The following is a 14330-nucleotide window of genomic DNA, read 5'->3' as shown; positions in this document are numbered from 1 at the left end:
GCTGCAATGGAGGATTTTTGAGGATTTATCCATCCCCTGATTAAAATTGCCATGTAAAAGTGGGCTACAAGAGGCTGCAATGCGAGGAATTTGAGGAGTTTTCCCCCTGACTAGAATTGCCATTTAAGAGTGGGCTACAAGTGGAGGACTTTTTAGGAATTAACCCCTGACTAAAGTTGCCATGTAAGAGTGGGCTGCAATGGGCTGCAATGAGAAGACTTTTGAGGAACTACCCCCCCCCTGACTAAAACTGCCATGTAAACGTGGGCTGTAATGGGCTGCAATGGAGGACTTTTGAGGATTTATCCTCTCCCCTGATTAAAATTGCCATGAAAAAGTGGGCTACAGGGGGCTGCAATGGGAGAACTTTGAGGAGTTTTCCCCCTGACTAAAATTGCCACGTAAAAATGGGCTGCAATTGGCTGCAATGGAGGATTTTTGAGGATTTATCCATCCCCTGATTAAAATTGCCATGTAAAAGTGGGCTACAAGAGGCTGCAATGCGAGGAATTTGAGGAGTTTTCCCCCTGACTAGAATGACCATTTAAGAGTGGGCTGCATTGGGATGACTTTGAGGAATTACCCCCTGACTAAAATTGCCATGTAAGAGTGGGCAGCAATGAGCCGAAATGGGAGGAGATTTGAGGAATTACCCAACAGACAAAAATTGCCATGTAAGAGTGGGCTGCAATGGGATGACTTTTGAAGAATTACCCCCTGACTAAAGTTGACATGTAAGAGTGGGCTGCAATTGGCTGCAATGAGAAGACTTTTGGGGAATTACCCCAGAGACTAAAATTGCCATGTAGGATTGGGGTGCAATGGGAGGACTTTTGAAGAATTACCCCCTGACTAAAGTTGACATGTAAGAGTGGGCTGCAATTGGCTGCAATGAGAACACTTTTGAGGATTTATCCCCCCCCCACCCCTGTCTAAAACTGCCATGTAAAAGTGGGCTTTAATGGGCTGCAATGGAGGTGTTTTGAGGAATTACATGCTCCGACTAAAATTGCCATGCAAAAGTGGGCTGCAATGGGCTGCAAAGGGAAAACTTCCGAGGATTAACACCCCTGACTAGAATTGCCATGTAAGAGTCTGCTGCAATGTGAGGACTTCTGAGGAATTATCCTCTCCCCTGATTTAAAATGCCATGTAAAAGTGGGCTACAAGGGGCTGCAATGGGTGGAATGTTGAGGAGTTTTCCCCTTGACTAAAATTGCCACGTGAAAGAGGGCTACAATTGGCTGCAATGGAGGACTTTTGAGGGATTATCCTCTCCCCTGATTAAAATTGCCATGTAAAAGTGGGCTAAAAGGTGCTGCAATGGGAGGACTTTCGAGGAGCTGTCCCCGTGACTAAAATTGCCACGTAAGAGGGGGCTGCATTTGGAGGACTTTTGAGGAATTACCCTGACTAGAATTGCCATTGAAGAGTGGGCTGCATTGGGAGGACTTTTGAGGAATTAACCCCTGACTGAAATTGCCATGTAATAGTGGGCTGCAATGGGTTGCAATGGGAGGACTTTTGAGTAGTTACCCCTTGAAAAGAATTGCTAAGTAAAAGTGGGCTGCAATGGGCTACAATGGGAGGATTTTTGACTACCCCCTGACTAAAACTGCCATGTAAGAGTGGGCTTCAAAGTGCTGCAATGGGAGGACTTTTGAGGAACTACCCCTGACTAAAATTGCCGTGTGAGAGTGGGATGCAATGGGCTGCAATGGGAGGACTTTTGAGAAATTACCCCCGCCCGACCAAAAGTGCTATGTAAGAATGAGCTGCAATGGGAGGACTTTTGATGAAATACCCCCTGACTAAAATTGCCATGTAAGAGTGGGCTGCAATGTGCTGAAATGGGAGGAGTTTTGAGGAATTACCCCGCTGATTAAAATTGCCATGTAATAGTGGGCTGCAATGGGAGGACTTTTGAGGAATTACCCCCTGACTAAAGTTGCCATGTAAAATTGGGCTGCAATGGGCTGCAATGGAGCTGTTTTGAGAAATTACACCTCCATGACTAAAATTGCCATGCAAGAATGGGCTGCAATGGGCTGCAATGGGAAGACTTCTGACGAATTACACCCCTGACTAGAATTGCCACATAAGATTGGGCTGCAATGTGAGGACTTTTGAGGAATTACCCCCTGACTAAAGTTGCCATGTAAGAGTGGGCTGCAATTGGCTGCAATGGAGGACTTTTGGGGAATTATCCTCTCCCCTCAAAAAATTTGCCATGTAAAAGTGGGCTGCAAGGGGCTGCAATGGGAGGACTTTTGAGGAGTTTCCCCCCTGACTACAACTGCCATGTAAGAGGGGGTTGCAAAGGGCTGCAATGGGAATACTTCTGAGGAACTACCCCCTGACTGAAATTGCCATGTAATAGTGGGCTGCAATTGGTTGCAATGGGAGGACTTTCGAGTAGTCACCCCTTGAAAAAAAATTGCCAAGTAAGAATGGGTTGCTATGGGCTACAATGGGAGGACTTTTGATTACCCCCTGACTAAAACTGCCATGAAAGAGTGGGCTTCAAAGTGCTGCAATGGGAGGACTTTTGAGGAAATACCCCCGCCCGACCAAAATTGCTATGTGAGAATGAGCTGCAATGAGCTGCAATGGGAGGACTTTTGATGAATTATCCCCTGACTAAAATTGTCATGTAAGAGTGGGCTGCAATTGGCTGCAATGGGAGGACCTTTGCTGAATTACCAACACAGACTAAAATTACCATTCAAGAGTTTGCTCAATTACCCCCCCCCCTGACTAAAATTGCCATGTAAGAGTGGGCTGCAATGGGCTGCAATAGGAAGACTTTTGAGGAATTACCCCCTGACTAAAATCGCCGCGTAAAAGTGGGCTCCAAGGGGCTGCAATGGGAAGACTTCTGAGGAATTACACCCCTGAATAGAATTGCCATGTAAGACTGGGCTGCAATGTGAGGAATTTTGCGGAAATAACCCCTGACTAAAGTTGCCATGTAAGAGTGGGCTGGTTTGGGCCGCAATGGGAAGACTTTTGAGGAATTACCCCCTGACTAAAATTGCCACGTAAAAGTGGGCTGCAATTGACTGCAATGAAGGACTTTTGAGGAATTATCCTGTCCCCTGACTAAAATTGCCATGTAAGAGGGGGCTGCAATTAAAGACTTTTGAGGAATTATCCGCTGACTAGAATTGCCATTGAAGAGTGGGCTGCATTTGGAGGACTTTTGAGGAATTACCCCCTGACTGAAATTGCCATGTTATAATGGGCTGCAATGGCTTGCAATGGGAGGACTTTTGACTTTTGAGTAGTTACCCCCTGATTAAAATTGCCATGTAAGAGTGGGCTGCAATGGGCTACAATGGGAGGAAATTTGACTACCCCCTGACTGAAATTGCCATGTAAGAGTGGGCTTCAAAGTGCTGCAATGGGAGGACTTTTGAGGAACTACCCCTCTGACTAAAATAGCCGTGTAAGAGTGGGCTGCAATATGCTGCAATGGGAGGAGTTTTGAGGAATAACCCCCCTGACTAAAATTGCCATGTAAGAGTGGGCTCCAATGGGCTGCAATGAGAGGAGTTTTGCAGAATTAACCCCACAGACTAAAATTACCATTTAAGAGTTTGCTGAATTACCCCCCCCCCCCTGACTTAAATTGCCATGTAAGAGTGGGCTGCAATGTGCTGCAATGAGAGGACTTTTGAGGAACTACCCCTCTAACTAAAATTGCCGTGTAAGAGTGGGCTGCAATGTGCTGCAATGGGATGACTTTTGGGGAATTACCCCCTGACTAAAACTGCCATGTAAAAGTAGGCTGCAATGGGCTGCAATGGAGGTGTTTTGAGGAATTACCCCCACGGACTAAAATTACCATTTAAGAGTTTGCTGAATTACCCCTTCCCTGACTAAAATTGCCATGTAAGAGTGGGCTGCAATGAGCTGCAATGAGAAGACTTTTGAGGAATTACCCCCTGACTAAAATTGCCATGCAAGGGTGGGCTACAAAGGGCTGCAAGGGGAAGAATTCTGAGGAATTACACCCCTGACTAGAAATGCCATGTAAGAGTGGGCTGCAATGAGCTGCAATGGGAAGTCTTTTGAGGAATTACCACCCTGACTAAAATTGCCATACAAGAGTGGGCTGCAAAGGGCGGCAATGGGAATACTTCTGAGGAATTAGACACCTGACTAGAATTGCCATGTAAGAGTGGGCTGCAATGAGCTGCAATGAGAAGACTTTTGAAGAATTACCCCCCTGACGAAAATTTCCATGCAAGGGTGGGCTGCAAAGGGCTGCAAGCGGAAGAATTCTGAGGATTTACACCCCTGACTAGAAATGCCATGTAAAAGTGGGCTGCAATGATTTGCAATGGGAAGACTTTTGAGGAATTACCACCCTGACTAAAATTGCCGTACAAGAGTGGGCTGCAAAGGGCGGCAATGGGAAAACTTCTGAGGAATCACACACCGGACTAGAATTGCCATGTAAGAGTGGGCCGCAATGGGAAGACTTTTGAGGAATTACCCCCTGACTAAAATTGCCACGTAAAAGTGGGCTGCAATTGGCTGCAATGGGAGGACTTTTGAGGAGTTCTCCCCCTGACTAAAATTGCCATATAAGAGGGGGCTGCAATTGGAGGACTTTTGAGGCATTAACGCTGACTAGAATTGCCATTGAAGAGTGGGCTGCACTGGGAGGACTTTTGAGGAATTACCCCTGACTTAAATTGCCATGTAAAAGTGGGCTGCAATGGGTTGCAATGGGAAGACTTTTGAATAGTTACCCCCTGAATAAAATTGCCATGTGAGAGTGGGCTGCAATGGGCTACAATGGGAGGACCTTTGTTTACCCCCCGACTAAAATTGCCATGTAGGAGTGGGCTTCAAAGTGCTGCATTGTGAGGACTTTTGAGGAATTAACCCCCTGACTAAAGCTGCCGTGTAAGAGTGGGCTGCAATGGGCTGCAATGGGAGGACTTTTGCGGAATTATCTCCCCCCTGACTAAAAGTGCCATGTAAAAGTGGGCTGCAATTGGCTGCAATGGAGGATTTTTGAGGAATTCCTCTCCCCCCTGACTAAAATTGCTATGTAAGAGTGGGCTGCAATGGGTTGCAATGGAGGTGTTTTGAAGAATAATACGCCCCTGACTAAAATTGCCATGTAAAATTGGGCTGCAAGGGGCTGCAATGAGAGGACTTTTGAGGAGTTTTCCCCCTGACTAAAACTGCCATGTAAGAGGGGGCTGCAATTGGAGGACTTTTGAGGAATTACACCCTGACTAGAGGTGCCATTGAAGAGTGGGCTGCATTGGGAGGACTTTGGAGGAATTACCCCGTGAGTGAAATTGCCGCGTAATAGTGGGCTGCAATGAGGTGCAATGGGAAGACTTTTGAGGAATTACCCCCTCCGACCAAAAGTGCTATGTGAGAAAGAGCTGCAATGAGCTGCAATGGGAGAACTTTTGATGAATTACCCCCTGACTAAAATTGCCATTTAAGAGTGGGCTGCAATTGGCTGCAATGGGAAGAATTTTGAGGAATTAACCCCCTGACTAAAACTGCCATGCAAGAGTGGGCTGCAATGGGCCGCAATGGGAAGACTTCTGAGGAATTACACCCCAGACTAGAATTGCCATGTAATAGTGGGCTGCAATGGGCTGCAATGGGGAGACTTTTGCGGAATTACCCCCAGAGACTAAAATTATCAATTAAGAGTTTGCTGAATTACCCCTCGCTGACTAAAATTGCCATGCAAGAGTGGGCTGCAATGGGAAGACTTCTGAGGAATTACATCCCAGACTAGAATTGCCATGTAATAGTGGGCTGCAATGTGAGGACTTTTGAGGAATTATCGACTGACTAAAGTTGCCATGTAAGAGTAGGCTGCAATGGGCTGCAAGGGTTAGAATTTTGAGGAAATACCCCCTGACTAACATCGCCACAAAAAGGTGGGCTGCAATTGGCTGCAATGGAGGACTTTTGAGGAGTTATACCCCCCACTTATTAAAATTGCCATGTAGGAGTGGGCTGCACGGGGCTGCAATGGGATAACTTTTGAGGAACTTCCCCCCTGACTAAAAATGCCATGTAATAGGGGGGTGCCAATGGCGAACTTTTGGGAGTTACCACCTGAAAAGTGGGCTGCATTGGGAGGACTTTTGACGAACTACCCCGTAACTAAAATTGCCGTGTAATAGTGGGCTGCAATTGGAGGACTTTTGAGGAATTACCCCCTGACTAGAGGTGCCATTGAAGAGTGGGCTGCATTGGGAGGACTTTGGAGGAATTAACCCGTGAGTGAAATTGCCGTGTAATAGTGGGCTGCAATGAGGTGCAATGGGAGGACTTTTGAGGAATTACATCCCCCCGACCGAAATTGCTATGTGAGAATGAGCTGCAATGGACTGCAACGGGTGGACTTTTGAGGAATTAACCCCCTGACTAAAAGTGCCATGTAAGAGTGAACTGCAAGGACCCGCAATGGGAGGACTTTTGGGGAATTACCACCACAAACTACAATTACCATTTAAGAGTTTGCTGAATTACCCCCCTGACTAAAATTGCTATGTATGATTGGACTGCAATGTGAGGACTTTCAAGGATTACCCCCTGACTAAATTTGCCATGTAAGAGTGAACTGCAATGGGCTGCAATGGGAAGACTTTTGAGGAATTACCCCCTGACTAAAATTGCCACGTAAAAGTGGGCTACAATTGGCTGGAATGGAGGACTTTTGAGGAATTATCCCCTCCCCTGATTAAAGTTGCCATGTAATAGTGGGCTGCAAGGGGCTGCAATGGGATGACTTGTGAGGAATTTCACCCCAGACTAGAATTGCCATGTAAGACTGGGCTGCAATGTGAGAACTTTCAAGGATTACCCCCTGACTAAAGTTGCCATGTAAGAGTGAACTGCAATGGGCTGCAATGGGAAGACTTTTGAGGAATTACCCCCTGACTAAAATTGCCACGTAAAAGTGGGCTACAATTGGCTGGAATGCAGGACTTTTGAGGAATTATCCCCTCCCCTGATTAAAGTTGCCATGTAAGAGTGGGCTGCAAGGTGCTGCAATGGGATGACTTGTGAGGAATTTCCCCTGACTAAAATTGCCATGTAAGAGAGGTTGCAATTGGAGGACTTTTGAGGAATTACCCCCTGACTAGAAGTGCCACTGAAGAGTGGGCTGCATTGGGAGGACTTTGGAGGAATTACCCCCTGAGTGAAATTGCCATGTAATAGTGGGCTGCAATGGGTTGCAATGGGAGGACGTTTGAATAGTTACACCTTGAATAAAATTGCCATGTAAGAGTGAGCTGCAATGGGCTACAATTGGAGGACTTTTGATTAACCCCTGACTAAAATTGCCATGTAAGAGTGGGCTGTAATTGGCTGCAATGGGAAGACTTTTGAGGAGTTAACCCTCTGACTAAAATTGCCATGTATGAGTGGGCCGCAATGAGCTGCAATGGGAGGACTTTTGCGGAATTACCCCAACAGACTAAAAATAACATTTAGGAGTTCGCTGAAATACCCCCCCCCCCCTGACTAAAATTAACATGTCCGAGTGGGCTGCAATAGGAGCACTTTTGAAGAACTACCCCACGACTAAAATTGCCATGTAGGAGTGGGCTGCAATGGGAGGATTTTTGAGGAATTACCCCCTGACTAAAATCGCCATGTAAGACTGGGCTTCAATGAGCTGCAATGGTAGGAGTTTTGAGGAATTACCCCCTGACTAAAATTGCCATGTAAGAGTGGGCTGCAATGGGAGGAGTTTTGCGGAATTACTTCCCTAAGCAGTGAATTTTTGCAGTTCATTTAACAGCGCATTATGGTTACTTCAGCAGTATACTTAAGCAGTGGACATAACAACAATTTACGGTGACTAAAGAAGTGAACTTAAGCAGGGAACTTAACAACAAGTTACGTCACTTAAGCAGTGGACTTAACAACAAGTTACGGTCACTTAAGCGGTGGATATAAGCAGAGGAAATGACCAGAAATTATGGTGACTTAAACATTGGATTCAAGCAGCGGACTTATTTAACAACAAATTAAAGTGACTTAAGCACTGGATTTAAGCCCTGGATATAACCAAGACTTATGTTGCCTTAAGCTCTGAATTTAAGCAGTGGACATAACCAAAAATTATGATTACATAAGCAGTGGATTTAAGCAAAAGGACTTAACCATAAATTATGGTGACCTAAGTAAGATTTGCAGTTAAGATAAATCTTTAATTAAGCAAGAATTACAAATCTTAAAACAATTCATAAAAAAGAAACACTTAATTACCTGAGTATTTACAGACTAGCGTAAAAAAGTCCAAGCAGTGCATTTTACAGGTATTATGTTAACTGAGTAATAATAATTACAATATTACAAAATTACATATATCAGAAGAGATAATGCACGTCATCTCATTCATAGTTTTCTTCAGCAGTCTTTTGGTTAATGATTCGAGTTTCAAAATAGAGAAATGTGCATACGAGGCACAAATTATGTTTTCGTAAGTTATTATAAAATAGTTTTCAGCCAGTCAAAATGTGTCGATGTCGAGATCTGCAAGAGGAAATCTTGGACCATCTTTTCATTGAAAACTTGAATTCCAAAGAAATCAGTATAGAAGACTTGTTAAAAATTAACAATTTTTTTTACAGAAAACGCCTGCAAACGACTCTGTCCACCGTTCGAGGTGCTCGTTCAAAATTACTTTTGATCAGACCATCAAAAAAGTCGAGGGAATGTTCTGTCACTCTTTATTTTTCAGTTTATATTGACAGATTGATTTAAAACGATGACGAGGAGCTACACTTCGAGGGTTCACAAATATGGGACAATTGACCCTAGATGGCAGCACTGTAAATCCTGCTCCAAATTCATTTAGGGCAGCTAAGAAATGGGCAGAGATTACTACAACAAGAGTTGCAGTAACAACAAGAGTTGCTTGCAAATAATGCCGCTCTTCATTTTTCGCCATATAGGCCCACAGAGTGCTGAAATGCAGCGAAAAAAAGTTGTCATGACTACAAGAAATGCTAAGCAACAAAGTTTCTGGCTCATAATGTTCTCAGCATTGCTGAGGGATGCTGGCCGGCATGGCAGATTGTTCTGATTACAAAAAATTAAACGTGGCTAAAGATTCTTCCGGACCTTCAGATGACGCTCGCAGGCATCAGAAAACAATCCCAGAACATCAACACATTGTGGAACTATCGATTAAATGCTAGGTGCATCAATCTGAAAGTATCTGGGTCGGGAAAAATTCATAAATCCCCCTTTTTGCAATTAATTATTGATAATATGTAGTCGCTATAAGATTCAGATTTTGTATGAGCTTAATTCTCAACAAATTGTTAGTTGGACGTAATTGTGGAAAAACCAACTTCTGAACGACATTGTTTCATAGTTTGATTCTAAAGGTTCATATGCAGTGTGTTATTGAACCAGTGTGTGAAGCTCTGTATATCATATATGTATCACTGCAAAAGAGACCATTGAACTCTTTGTTCCATTTTAACACTTACACATAGGGTTTCATCCACCAAGTACAGGTCACCAAAAATTACGGTGACTTGAGCGGTGAATTTAAGCAGTAGACATGACCACCAATTATGCATCCCAGCTGAGGAGGCATGTCAACAATTCTTTTTAAGCAGCAGCAACAAAGTTGGTTCCATTGTCAAACCAGATGAATGGAGCAGTGAGTCGCTCAATACCCCTCATGCAGGTATCTCAGGGGTCACCTGCATGATATGTTAATCCCTCTATCGCAGCTTTGACTATTCGAAATTGTCATGAAATAGCCCGCAGATTGCTGGAATAGCTGCAAAATAGACTAGCGTGCCGTATAGATAGAAACAGATACAGATCTAAATTGATCAAAAAATCGACGCAAGAAAGCTATGTATAAAAGGTTCAGCGATAAATTAATGACGCATGTTAAAGTTCAAAAAACAGAAGCTTTTATTGGGGAAGTTTGTTACATATATGAGTTACTTTAACTTTAATTTAATTCAAATTAAACTTAAGTTTAGAAATGCAAACGTCATTTCAATGAGAGAGGTAAGTCACGAATGATCAAAATTTAATCATGCAATTGAGCTAAAAAAACGTTAGTTGAAGAGAGCGAGAAACGACGTCACGCGCTCAAAACCGGTTAGTGAGAATAAGAGGTCATTAAGAAAATTCGATTTCAGTTTTTGCTGTGTGAACAAATTTAAAACTAACAAAGAGCGTCGAAAAACTTAGATCTACTCTACCTGACCAGCAAATCAATTGAACAACGCCAGTCAAAAAGAAAAACAATCACAAAAGTTGAGAAACTCTAATCACCAAGCAAACTACACAAAAATAGATTCGTTCTTGAAATTCTTGAAGTGTTTAGAAAGAAGGCCAAATAATATACAATTAAATGTACACATTTTCCCAAGCATAAAAAAGCCTTGAAAGAAGTTTTTTGGCCAATGAAATTGCCTAATTTAAAGAAAATTTCCTGGTTTCGTACTTATTAAATGTTCAAAACCAATTTTTTGTCTCTGGAATTTTTTCCCATATTGCATCTGCACGACCGAAAACACTTTAATGTAATGCTGCTAAAACTTGTGCCACTCATTTTTTCAGAACCAATTCATTGCCTCGAGAAGCTATCAAATAACGAGTTTCGAGCTCCTAACTTTTGTTGGCTCATAAATATTCATAAACTTGGAACATGATATATATCTCCGAAATTTTGAAAATTTAAAAGTTTTAACAAAAAATTGCAGAATTCCGCTACATTGAAATATGGAAAACAATTCTATTACCCCTAGTAGCTATACCGGAAAGTACTAGCAAGCCCTAGATGACGTTCCCGCGCCAATGGGGAGAGAAATACCGAAAAAAAGATAAAATTTTTTTAAAAATTCCAAATACTTGTGATAGTAAAATCTTTGTAAGACCTTTTCCTTACCACTAAAAACTATGCAGAAACCTATTATCAAAACTTAGAGGTTGTCCAATGCCACTTGAGGCTGAGTAAACTCAAAAGTGACAATAATTTTAAGAAAAATTGCAAAATTAGTATCATTTACTGAGTTCTGTTTGCAATAAGAAACATAGAGCTCATAAAATGGCCATAAAATGTAATTATAACTTGCAAAAAACTTTTTTAACTTTAACAAACGTAATTTTTATGCTGGTAAAAATTTTCGAAAAATGGCATAAAAAGACATCAAAAATTGCACCATTTTCGGCTAAAAAAGTTCCTAAAAATGAGTTCTTGAAAATGAGGCAATTTTAACCTTGAAATTAACTTAAAATTCTTTGAGCTTTTAAACGTGAATTTAGATCTTAATAGGAGCTCCAGCACTCTAAGCACTTAGAAGACTACAAAAGCTACTTTAGGGTTTCTCATGAAACTTATTGCCCACTGGGCGTTACCTGTTCACACCGTTTTAAATATCTGAGTCATGAAAATTGTATGATAACGTCTTACAGAAGAAACAAAAAGACAGAGCTCAAAAACAATCCAGTTCAGGGATTGCGAAAACCAAGAGCATTGCAAAATAGCTCAGCTCAGCTTACAGCTGCGCAGCTATAAAATGATCTAAAGGCTACTGTTGATGCAAGTACTATAGTTGCTGTGTTCATTTTGTCAATTATTTCACTGTCGAGAACTGCATATCTTTACGAGGTGAGAAAAACGAGTGCCCTGTTTTGATTTGTAAAAAAAACAAATCTACCACTGAAAAAATCTAATCTAATCGTACCCGGGTTGATGTTTTGTCGACAAAATAATGCAAGAATTGCAGTAAATAACGGTGAAAAAAAACTCGCGCATCATTTAGCGATGAGTGCAGTTTAAGCGGTAAAACTTTTTAAGATTAGCGATTTTAAGCGGTGAAGTTTAGTACGATTTGCGGTTTTTAGCTGTATTCTATTGTAAGATTTGCTGTTCTTTTCTGTAAGTTTTTTTCCACTGCACTCACCGTAATTCTTACAAATATAAACTGTAGCACACGGGTTCGAAACCTCACCTTCTGCATGCCATCAATTTCATATTCCACTGCGCTATCGGTCACTTACTTGTATTATATTTCTTGTGAATTTAAATCAGATTAAAAAACGTTATTGAAAACAAATGCGTTGAAATTTCATAAGATTTGCGATTTTAGTGACGAAAATTTTGAAGCGTTGAACAATTTTTTAACATATTTTTAAGAAAATGTTAAGTCCAAAAATCTACTCTGTAGGCAGTTTTCGTTTTTGTTTCAAAACAGGGTAACAATTACAACTTTGTGAAATTATCGTAAGGTCGGTTAGTATTTTTCTTCCACTACTATTGTGGAGTCATATGGTCGTGATGAAATTCCTGTTGACAAATTAAAACATAGCAGGACAAGCCCTTACCTACAATCAAAGATTTTCACTGACTAGATAAAAAAATAGACCTAGAATGGGAAAAAATGGTGCTATTAGCTGCCTTAAATACCCTTTCAGTTAGAGTAATAAACACTATTTGACCTTATCTCGTTGAATTGAAGCAAAAGAAGTCAATTTCAGAGCGAGGAAATCATTTTTGAGAGTGAGGTAAGTCACGAGTGACCAAAAATGTAATCACGCTAATGAACAAAACACTCTACTGATAGTAAGAAATGTCACGCCCGCAATTTAGTTCAAGTTACAAGAACAAATTAATCAAAGTCAGAGTCGAAGTGGTGATTGTGACTTCATATGGTCGTGACAAAATCCTGTTGACAAAATAAAAACAGATCGGGACAAGTCCTGACCTATAATTCAAAGAATGTTCATTAACTAAACAAAAAAACTAGACCAAGAATGGACTATGACCAGATTTGGAAAACCATTTAAAAAATTCCTTCGAAAAAATTGAAAACAGTAAAAATTGTAGCGAAATCCCGCATGTGAAAAACCACTTGCGAGAAAGTGAATTTTTGTTCATACACTGTTTTCTCACTCTACTCAAAATTTAATAATAAATAATTTTACGCCGCAAACTTCGCTTTTTCTCTCCACCTCCTATTTCGGCGTGACCAAAATTACCGCTTCATTTTGACTGCAAAATTCATGAAATGGTATTAGCAGATCCTTAAAAGACATTGCAGCACAAGCCCTAAACTAGAATTGAAAGAAATTCCATTGAATAAACAAACAACTACACCTAGATTGGACTATGAATGGATTGAAAACTATTCCAAAAAAATTAGATCGAAAAATCCAAAAAACATTAAACATTAAAGTCAAAATGCCGCATTTGAACACGAAACCACTAGCAAGAAAGCGAATTTTAGTTCAAACGCCGCTTTCCCACTCTACTTTGAAATCAGAGCAAAAAACCTTCCCGCCGCAAAACCATTTTTTTCCATCCACTTCCTGTTTTGGGCGTGATGAAAATCATCGCTCCAATTGGCTCCAAATCATGAAAATATGTGAACTTACCGTAGAAAAAACACAGCCGGAAGAATTCCGGAAGCAACCCGAAGCGTCAAAGCTTCTCGAAAAACCGTACCTCCAGCTGATACCACAACCTTTTGTATTTAACCATCAACTTCTTAACTCACCTGGTTGGAAATAAAATCTTTGCTGAAATTTATACCAAAGTCACCACGAGAAAGAAATGCAGCAAAACTTCATTATATTGAAAGCATAAGGTAACATCTAAAATGACTAATGTTCTTAGGATAGAAAAACCGATAAGCTCAAAAAACCGTACCTCCAGCTGATACCACAACCTTTTGTATTTAACCATCAACTTCTTAACTCACCTGGTTGGAAATAAAATCTTTGCTGAAATTTATACCAAAGTCACCACGAGAGAGAAATGCAGCAAAATTTCATTATATTGAAAGCATAAGGTAACATCTAAAATGACTAATGTTCTTAGGATAGAAAAACCGATAAGCTCAAAAAACTGGCAGCGCTATATATTGGAATGATATAACTCAACAATCTGGTCTTGAAAATATGAAACTCCGCAATCAACTATAATACCCAAACCACATTTTGAAAACCAGGCATAAAAATTTTTCAAAAAAATCTAAAAACAGAATGAAAAACCAATATATTTACTTTTCAAATCACCGCAATAAAGACAAAAATGAGTTCCTTGTTGGAGATATGATAGAAAAAAAATTAATTCAACCTATCTCAAATTAAATTTAATCAAGGAACAAAAGCAGACAAAAAATATTCCAAAGAAAAAAGTTTTAAAACAATAGCCAATGCTCCTAAAATTGAGAAAGTAATTATCAGTAAGAATTTTGCAAAAGGATTTCCAAATTCTCACTGCTGTTTTGTTAAATGAGGTCAATTGCAAACCAACGAAGTGACAAACTCCTGTGAAAATAAAATCG

This window comes from Convolutriloba macropyga, chromosome 15 (assembly GCF_964194025.1).
Source record: "Convolutriloba macropyga chromosome 15, txConMacr16.3, whole genome shotgun sequence".
Lineage (NCBI taxonomy): Eukaryota > Metazoa > Xenacoelomorpha > Acoela > Convolutidae > Convolutriloba > Convolutriloba macropyga.
Note: the sequence above shows the minus strand (reverse complement) of the source record.